This window comes from Zea mays, chromosome 9 (assembly GCF_902167145.1).
Source record: "Zea mays cultivar B73 chromosome 9, Zm-B73-REFERENCE-NAM-5.0, whole genome shotgun sequence".
NCBI lineage: Eukaryota > Viridiplantae > Streptophyta > Magnoliopsida > Poales > Poaceae > Zea > Zea mays.
In genome coordinates, this window is record NC_050104.1 from 74,554,860 (window position 1) to 74,564,949 (window position 10,090).

At 40.6% G+C, this 10,090-nt stretch overlaps 1 long non-coding RNA gene across 1 annotated transcript; it reads left to right on the forward strand.

The window, feature by feature from the left end:
• The first annotated feature begins 4,606 nt into the window (after positions 1-4,606).
• On the forward strand, positions 4,607-9,301 carry LOC103638455 (uncharacterized). Its single transcript, XR_002265370.2, has 7 exons — positions 4,607-5,346; positions 5,451-5,559; positions 6,526-6,622; positions 7,130-7,177; positions 7,525-7,613; positions 8,471-8,559; positions 8,675-9,301. It is a non-coding gene; the product is annotated as an uncharacterized lncRNA (long non-coding RNA).
• Positions 9,302-10,090: the final 789 nt, after the last annotated feature.

Here is a 10,090-nt window from a genome sequence, read left to right on the forward strand (position 1 = left end):
GGGAGGCGACGATGACCCCCAGCATAATCCACAACCGTCCAAGACCTGTCCAAGTGATAAATAAAAAGTATTAGTTTATATTATGATTTTGAACACATAATATGAACAAGAATGAAGAACATCAAGTTACATACCTCTCCCCATCCGGCCGAATCAGCGATCGCCTGTCCCGAAGTATGGGACTCTGAGGGAGACTCGCGGGACCTCGCAGGTAGATGCTCCTCGAACCTGAGGCGCCAGAACCTGAGGCCTCCTGCTGCTGGTCATCATCGTCCTGCTGCTGGTCGTCGTCGTCCTGAGGCGCCGCCTGCTGCCTGACAAGGTTATCTACTGCGCCGCCTGCTCTGCCTCGTCCGCCGTCCTACTCCTCCTCCCCCTCCTCCTCCTCAGCCAATTACTGCCGACCATATTTGTCCAAAAACCTGCAATTAAGAGTAAACAAATAAGCACATATAAAAAGATGTATTTAAAAACTGGTGTGAAATAAAAAGTCATATAGCATTACATCGATTAAAAATAATCTTCATATGTGTCGGGGTTAGCCGGATCATAACTCTCATCATCACTATCAACCATTTCAATCTCAACACCATCTGATGACGCAACCTCGTCATTAATGTCATTGCCTTCAAGGATTACTAAGTCATTATCATTTTGCACCTCATCCTCCTCCTCATCAACAACCATATCAATATCTACGTCCATTCCGATAGCTTCGGTTAAGTTTATCTCAAATCGCCCTTCTAGCCCATCTTCTTGGAAGAACTCTCCATCATATGTGTCCGGGTCAAAGTTGTAATCTTCATCGTTAGGAACAGGTAACCTCCCGTGCGGCGATACCTTATACACAACATCCCAACCCTTAAGATGTTCTTTCGTTTGGCACGCATATGGGAGATAATACACTTGTGTGGCCTGTTGGGCCACGATATAGACATCGTCTCCTGGTAAGGTGGAATCTTGTCGAATTTCGACTATCCCAAGATTAGAATGTGTCTGTCTCGTCACTTGAGGGTCAAACCAATGACATTTGAATATCACTGGAGTAAGAGGTTTGGAACCATAAAATTGAGCTCATATATTTCTTCGATTCGTCCAAAATAATCGACATCGTCAAGGCCGGGCGTAAAGACTCCAGAACACGTTGTTTTCTGATTGGGCCGACTTTTGTCGTAGTTTGTTGTGCGAAAACGGTATCCATTGACGTCATACCCAGAATATTTCTTGACCCTATAAGCAAAGTTGTTGGCTACTTGTCTCAACTCGGCACTCATAGACGGATCTCTTTGGCCCTACAAGTATTCGCAAGTTAAAAGACGCTAAATTGAGTTCAAAGATGTATCTCTATTACAAACTAAGCACGTACCTTACGTTTGAACCAGGAAATGAAATCGGGCAACCCATTTCTCGCACCCTTTCGAAGAAGAGTGTCATATTCCTTTGGAGTGGGGTCCCTTGATCGAAGCTAGAATTCATGAAGAAATTGTTCCATGTATGGCGTCACCTCTTTAAGGTTGGTCAATACATATAACATGATATGCCACCACTCTTCATGTGTCAGGGTCTTGGTGGTCGAGCCACTTGCGCTTCCGAGTTGGCCTCAAAATATGCTAAGGTTCGATTCATTGTCGCCATCATTGTAACGAGGGGGTGGATTATGCACGCTCGGCAGTTTGTCACCATAATAAGTTGTTGTGAAGTTTGACACCTCCTCTAGAATGTATGCCTCTGCAATGGAAGCCTCGATTTTGCATTTATTTCTACATTTCTTTCGAATAGTATTTAGACATCTCTCGATTGGATAGCACCAACGTCCCTGCACGGCCCCCCCATTCGTGCCTCATAGGGGAGATGAAGAATCAAATGCTGCATTGGATTGAAGAAGCCAGGTGGAAATATCTTCTCAAGCTTACACAGTAACACGGGTGCCAATCTTTCCAAGTCTGCAACCACGGTCCGAGATAACTCTTTTGCACAAAGCTGACGGAAGAAATAACTCAACTCTGAAAGCGCTAGCCAGACATGCTCAGGGACATAGCCTCGAACCATCGCAGGAAGAATCTGTTCAATCCATATGTGGAAGTCATGACTCTTCATCCCTAAGACTCGCATAGTAGATAAGTTCACCCCCCCTACTCAGGTTAGCTGCATACCCATCAGGGAACATCAACATCTTGATCCACTGAAGTACTTCATTCCTCTGGGCCCTGCTTAGGATAAAATCGGCCTTAGGCCTTCTCCACGTCTTTCCGCCACTTGGCGGCTTCATCTCTAGGTTTGGTCTATCACATAACGCTGCCAGATCCACTCTTGCCTTCACGCACTACTAGAAATATGCTTATTTAAGACACACATTTTAAGACGGATATTTGTGCATTTTATAGAAGCGTCTTTTATTATATGGCGATGAGTAAGATAAGACGGTTTTTTGTAGATCCGTCTTTAATAAAGAAGTGTTTTGAGACAGTTACATCATAAGAAATGTCTTATATTAATTTAGGACAGATTGTTATTGAAAATTGTCTTAAATAAATATACCTTTTGAGTCATTAACATTGCAAGGATTGTCTTAGATTTTGGTTACTATATTAGACACTTCTGTATATGAAACCATCTCAAATAAAGATATTATTAGAGTCGTCTAGACACTACAAGACATATAGCCTTCTATGACGAATACCTTGTGACAATAGATCAAAAGGTCATAAGTCTCTCATATTTATGACGTTTGGTAGGGGTTGATTGACTTTAGTGACGAAAAGGAAATGATCGTCATTAAGGCCAATGCAAAATAGTCATAAACATGGAAGATGTCATATTTGTGATGAACGCTCTTTTAGTTTCATGACAATTAGCTAGTGTCACTGTTTTTTATGACAATGTTGGTCGTCATAAGTTCTCACGTTAATTTCCAAAAAAAGCAAAATTATAGACCCCACTAGAAATAATTAGAGATGACAATTTTATCTGCAGATTCGGATATAATATTTGATCTACGGATATCGTTTGTGTACAATCTATGATAAAAATGGATCGATTTTGGTTTTTATATTTTACCCATGGGTCATCGAAGGATATTGAAAACAACCGAACATGGTTTTGATCTCAGTCCGGCTCATCAGCAGTACTCCACGGCCAGCCCACCATCGGTCCATGTCCATCACTCACGGCTCACGCTCACCACCATCATCATCTATTCTCTAACCCTAGACCATCATTCCCTAGTTCCCCACTCCCTAGTCCCGGCACCTGCACAACATAGCCGCTGCCATGCGTGCACGGCCAAGCCCCATCCAGGCGCGGCAGCGGGCGGACGCGGCCCCGGCGAGCCCTGGCCACGAGCAGCAGAAGGAGGTAGCCCCTTCTGCGCGGCAGCACTCGTCCTCTTCGTCGTGTTGCTCCGCGCCGTGCTCCGCGTCTCCACGGGGCCCTCGCTGTCCTGGTCGCGCGCGCGCCCGGCTTCAGACGAGACCGTCGTGCAGCAGTTATAGTATGAGGGCCACACGCGCATGCATCACACATCTCAGACGATGGACGGTGGCCATGGCCATCCTCTTTGAAGTTTGAGGAATCAGCTGCATGAACTAGAACGGTAACATGCTAATATTGTTTTCTTCGATCCACATTATTTTTACCTCTTTGATTTGCCCTGAATGCATCTTGTAGCTATGTATTCTGCTTATCTTAGTTTAGGCAGCCTGGCGACATAGTCTCGATGGGTAGGTCAGTGTTTTAGTTTCATGTTTATACATTATTAGATACAATCATCTATCCACCTCAATCAACCATGCTAGGGCATAGATAAATTATAGTAATGCATTCAATTGATCATTTCACCTGTGAACTGAAACAACTGAATTAGTTCAACCTATACAAGCATGCAAGTGCATACCTGCTGTCCAGGTGGGAACCATAATTATTATTGAGCAAACAAACAAGAACATAAAAACATGTGTCACCGAATAAGAACCCATTTGTTTGACAAAGAGAGGGTCAAATATCCATCACATACTTCACTACAGTTTCCCCTTCTACCTTGAGCAATCCAGAAAGCTAACGGGTCTTCATTGTTGACCAAATGAAAAGCCATGATTTTGTTTGAGGGCAGAAGGACCAAAGGTCAATCAATAGCAGTTCAATGCTCTATCTTAATGAATTTTTACCAATGTATGTCTCTAATGCGTCAATACTTTAATTCACCAGCTAAACTAAAAAACAGTAATGCTACTGGACTTGGAGGTAATAACTGGAATTCTGAAAAATAAGCTTGTTAGACATGCCATTATCCTAATACCAAATTGGATTTACGATGAAAGCAACAATGACAAACACAAAAGGTACTTAAGTAAATGCACAATAAATTGCATTTTACAAGGCTATGCATACTGTTGTTTTTTAGACCAAAACTGCCCTGTTTTTCTTTGACATAATAAATGTACTTTTATTGTCCGAACCTTGCTGCCCAATTTTTTTCAGATTTGACAAATATTCAGGGAAGGTTGCCTCTGAAAAGCAAGGGAGCTCCAATGACAGAGGTAATTATTGAATAATTGTCTTGTCATCGAGATTGAGTACAAGTTGATAATTAAAACCTAAAATATGATCTGCACTGTCAATGCATGGCGAAAGTGTGGTGCTCCTCTCTACAGCCCTAAGGTTAGTACTTCCCTCCCCTTAAATACATGCTTCCCCATCCTGCATTTCAATCTACAAAATCACCACTGCATCTTGCTCATCGATCTAAATCACCAGTCCATCTTCGATTTGCTGAGTCGCCTAGTCATTCCACATATAAATACACCCGGTCACCACCGCATCCCTCGTGTCAACCTGCTACATCATCGCTGCATCCAGCGTATCAATCTAATTATGTCAACCTGCTACAATATGTGCTCTTTTGATCTGAGATAGCTCTTGTGCTTGGTTGCACATTAGATCATTCAGTTTTTTTCCCTGGTCGCCCACTTCCCTGGTGCTCGCCCTTGCACTTCCCTGGCCGGCGCCCCTCCATGGTCGAGCTCACCCCTGCAGGGAGCCCCTCCCATGGCGCCTAGTCCTCTTCCCATGTCGAGCTCACCCAACCAATCGTCTCCATCGCAGGTGTTGTGTTCCCCTTCCCTTTCCTCAAGTTTGGTCCTTGGCGCCCAAGCTTCTATGTCCCTACAGCACGCACGTCGTTGCCCCTACCCCCATGGTCGGCCGACCTCGTCAGTGAGCCCCTGGCGCTACCCTGCAGCTCGCCCTCAAGCCTAGGGTCTTGCTGTTTTCCTTTGCCCCACGCGGATGTTGTAGCCGGGCTATGTCTCTCCCTGTCGTAGCACCCCGCAAATGTTTTGTTCATCGCCGGTGAGAGCTGATGTTTGTTCTCTTTTCAATTTGTATTGTCATCCTTTTCCGTATTATGATTATGTATGTTTATGCATGTAAAATATGTGGAGTAAAAACCCTAGGTTTGTCGTGGAAGAGGAAAGTCCATTTGGCGCGCTCTAGGTGTTTGGCAAAAAGCTTAAACCAGAAATCGTCATCGCCCTTACACATATCGATTTGGTTTATGACATGGTGAGCCCCGTCACTATCCTTGCAAATTAATTTGGTGAATGGATGATTAGATGTTCGTGTCGGTGATGCTCTCATGATTACCAAGTATGGTTTTATAGGTTCGATGTTGTGATTTTGGGGAACTAAAATATTGCGTAGGATGAGTTTAAAATTTATATCGATTATCCGACAGGTCCTATTAGTCTTGTGTGCTGATTGTGTTGAGGTGTTGAAGTCAATGATTTGCTTTAGGAGTCACCCAATCCATATTAGTGGTAAAATATGCAAGTGAGCCTCTTCTGGGGTAAGTTATATATAGAGAGCATGATCATGTGAAATTTGTGTCTTAATCGTGATTGGTTATCACCTATCACTCATAAAAATACTAGTCCAAAACTGAATGTTTCCATATAGTGTTAAAATAATATCTATTATCTAATTAAAAGTAGAACTAGTAAATAATTAGAAAAGATTGAGTTCATGTATGTTTCTTGGAAAGCTTGGATTGTGCTTTGATGTAACTAGAAGTTCTATGACTAAGTATGATAATGTAGGGCTGAGTAGTAGTGGTCCTCCTCATAATCTTGTTTAGGTAATCAATTTAAATCTGATTCTACGATTAATGTGACAATGGCAACATGATCATTTGCTTCAAAGAGCGATGTATGCTTGTATTGATGAATAAATCTCCTATTAACATGTTTTGATTGAAGTACTTTGGTTGATGTCTAGGATACTCAGGTTTTATGTTTCTTCAGTCAGATATCATACACGAGTACAAATGAGATTAATGGTAAATGCATAAGGATAGAGTGATGTCTGGTTATTGTGGTACAATATTGTTAACTTACTTCACGCTGTATAAATATATACAATGCAGTTTTAGCCGAGTCCTGTATCTGAACAAGACATGCCTTACAACAAATTATTTATTGTTTTGTCATGCTACCTGATTGTTGTTCCTTTTTCTCCCTTTCTAAAATCTAGATTGGATAGGAGCTCCGAACGCGAGCCATAGACGGGAGTTGATGCCACTGGGCGATGGATGGTCGCATCCTCAGGACCTCGGCGTGCAACAGTAGCGGTAAGAACTCGCTCCCTTCCTCTCCGGTGGTAGTCTCACGATCTTCCTCCGCTGCCATTGAACTTTAAAATGAGAACCAAAAGCACACGGTTTCTGGCCTCCCTATTAGGGTATTCCACGGAGGGACTCCTCTCAGGGATAAACCAAGTGGTATGTGCCTTGCTTGCGTTTCGTTTTGTCCCATTTTTAAAATTGAAACGAACAAACTGAGCCTTTTGTCATCTAAAATTTGTCTTGATTTTTTCCTAAAATTTACACGCGGTTTGATGCTCGGGCCTGAAGCTTTTTGTCATCTATAATATCTTCCTCGCCCTCGCAATATGTTCTGGTCATTCCTTGCAGCAAACTAAGACTAATTACTTTTTCCTTCTTTACACATGACCTTTCAAGAACACTTAAATCTGTTTTGGACACTTAAATCAGTTGTGTGGTTACTTAACTGCTACTTTTCTTACTTTGATTTTTTGGTTGCTCATGGAGTCATGGTGCACATGCTCATGTTTGCAGGCTGTCATTTTTCTCATCGCCTACTTCAATAGCCTACAATATTAGCAGGTTAGTTAAAGATTTTTAGTGTGCTAATCTTTTCTTTTTGCAAATAGAGACTGCTCTAAAATAAATGATGGCTTATGTTTTTATTTCATTTGTTGAACTCGTATATTCCTCATCTGTCTTGCACCTGAATGTTATTTGTTTCCCTAATTATCACATTTCTCATCTGAAGTGATAGTTGTGCTGCAAATAGTCTCAGGATTACTTGATGATTGTATACCAAAATGTTATATGGTGCCCTATTTCGAACACATAGATCAATTTTTCTAAAGCTTATTTCAGTTATAATCTTTGTTGCAGTAGTCTATACACACTCAAATAAGAATTACATTTTGATTTTGCTATTTCAGTACCTTGCTTTTTACTTCACAAGAAAAGGTTGGCCGAGGTCCCTCCTCTAGCGCAAGGATTTCTACTGCAACGATTGCAACACACACAGGTAAGAGACGTTCTATGCTCATCTCCTCTCTACTTCATGTTGCTTCAGGTTTTGCCCAGATGGATGCATATTGTGTATTTGAATTGGATCAGGAGCGATTCAAATTTTAAGTATTATTAGTAAGTCTCTCTAATATTGTATGCTTATGGGCTCTTCTTTTGGGCAACAAAGCAAAGAACAGTGGAACAAGGTCCTTAATTTTCGTTGCACGTTGGAGATGGATTCAATTGAGCGACAAATCTTAATCCAAGTCAGAAGGCAATAACCACCATTAATTTCTTTTCTTCTCCTAACAAAAGAATCTTCTACGAATCTTACCAATTTCTATGATGACCCATGGAGGGAGATCAACTGTCATAACAAGATAGACCATCATAGAGCTGAGAACAAAATGCACTATAGCTTTTTGACCAACCCGATTCATTAACTCAGACTTCCAACTTTGAAGGTGATCTGCAATCTTGTTCTCTACATAAAAACAGGATTACATTGATTCAACTCTGATCTGGTGTTTGACATTTGTTTTCCCTCTACATTAGTTTATCGTTATTATATTTGTATAGATTCATATTCTTGAGACTAACCTAATCAACATTCTTTACATAATAATATTATAAGGAGGATTAATTTCATATACAATACTATATATAATGAGATAAATCATTTGGCCTTACGATATGTGTAAGAAATAATGCTTTGATAATTGGCAGCCTATCAAGAGTTTCATTAGTGTAGAACAATTTTTTTGGCTGTTAACATAGTTTATAACATTTGATGTCGTAATTTGTTTTGGAAGAAAATTTAATCTCAACTTAGAATTTTTTACCGACAGGTTTATGGTCTTTTTATATCTACAGGTTGTGGAAACTGAGATCATTGTAACTCAAATGAGAGCTTGGCACTTAGCATATAGACGCCTCTAGAACCAATCTAGAATTACTGTGAGGTAATTTTATATCTTGTTCTGTAAGTTGGAGAATTAATAGCTAGCTAGCATATGCTTCCTTAATGATGTTTTCTTTTTCCATGCATCTTCATATTACCAAACCCTTTTCTTGCAGGAAAAACGGATATAGAGTGATAAAAGGCATTAATGTAAGTACTACATAAATGTACTACTTGTATTTTTTTTAATAATCAATGCTTCAAAAGTCTATATAGATGCTGACGGGTGTCATGGTTTTTTCATTATTGTAAGTTTGTTACAAGCAAGTGCTTTCCCTCACACAACTTCACCTTTTCTTTGCATGTTTATTACTTTTGTTTGCTGGTTTTGACTTACAGCGAATTGTGTATGCAACTACTGTAGCATATCAGTGACCTTCCGAGAAGATACAATGGTGTTCTTAGTAGTAACGCTGCTTGATTTCTATAGTTGGAGTCATCAAACAGCTAACATTTACACTTGAACTATTTGGTGAAATGCTTGGGAGAAAGAGGTCAGCAAGAATGGAGTCATGGAACATCGGCAGGAGGGGTGCAGCAGTGGCAACTGATGTATCCCTTGAACAATCTGGTTTTGACAAGATGCAAATCAATCTAGTGTACACTGTATTCTACACTTGCACAAATTGTTTGACTAATTACAAGATTATCTTAGTGTTTTGGTTTGGATTTAAGAGTACACTTATGTATGAAATATTGACTGGTACTCATCTATATTATATTAATTATATTATTATTAAATATATATGTCTGTGTATTTCTCTTTCAAATTATTATAATGTGGAATCTCAAAAATGAATATAAATGGAAGAATATATAGTAATTTAAGTCAATTTGTTTAAATCTTATTAAGACGGTTCCAAAAATGTCCAATATCGGTCTTCTAAATAAGACAATTTCCAAAATGTCCAATATATGTCACCTAAATAAGACGGTTTACATATCGCAAGTGTTTATTATTATAGAATATTTTAGACAGTTTACTAAATAACTTGTGACTTAAAATGTTCGTATACTCGACGGTTGTTTAGAAAAAGTGCCTTACATAAAACATAATTCAAGACAGGTTATTGGACAAAATGACTTAAACAAATACCTTTTTTAGACAGTTATAAACTAAAAACGTCTTATATAATATCATTTTAAGACGGTTTGCAACCATCTTAAATGTGGGACATCTTTTGCGACTCCATCAAATTTGGACACTTGAGAAACGTCTTAATAAGTGAGTCTCATATAACATGATCTGTAGTAGTGACGTTATCCTTTGATTTATCAGGAATGTCCATAATTGTTGCCCACAGTGCCTCGGCAACATTCTTGTCGGCGTTTCGAGACAGGGGGGTCCCTAAGCCGACGAGTGAGTGTGCTGCGTGCCCCAGCCCAGATGGGTCGAGCGCGTGGGCGAGCGCGAAGGGGGGAGAGGCGAGGTGGCCGGAGTCGAGCGTGAGAGAGGTGGAAGTCCCGCGGCCTTCGTGTTCGTCCCGCGCCCAGGTCAGGTGCGCTTGCAGTAGGGGGGTTACAAGCGTCCA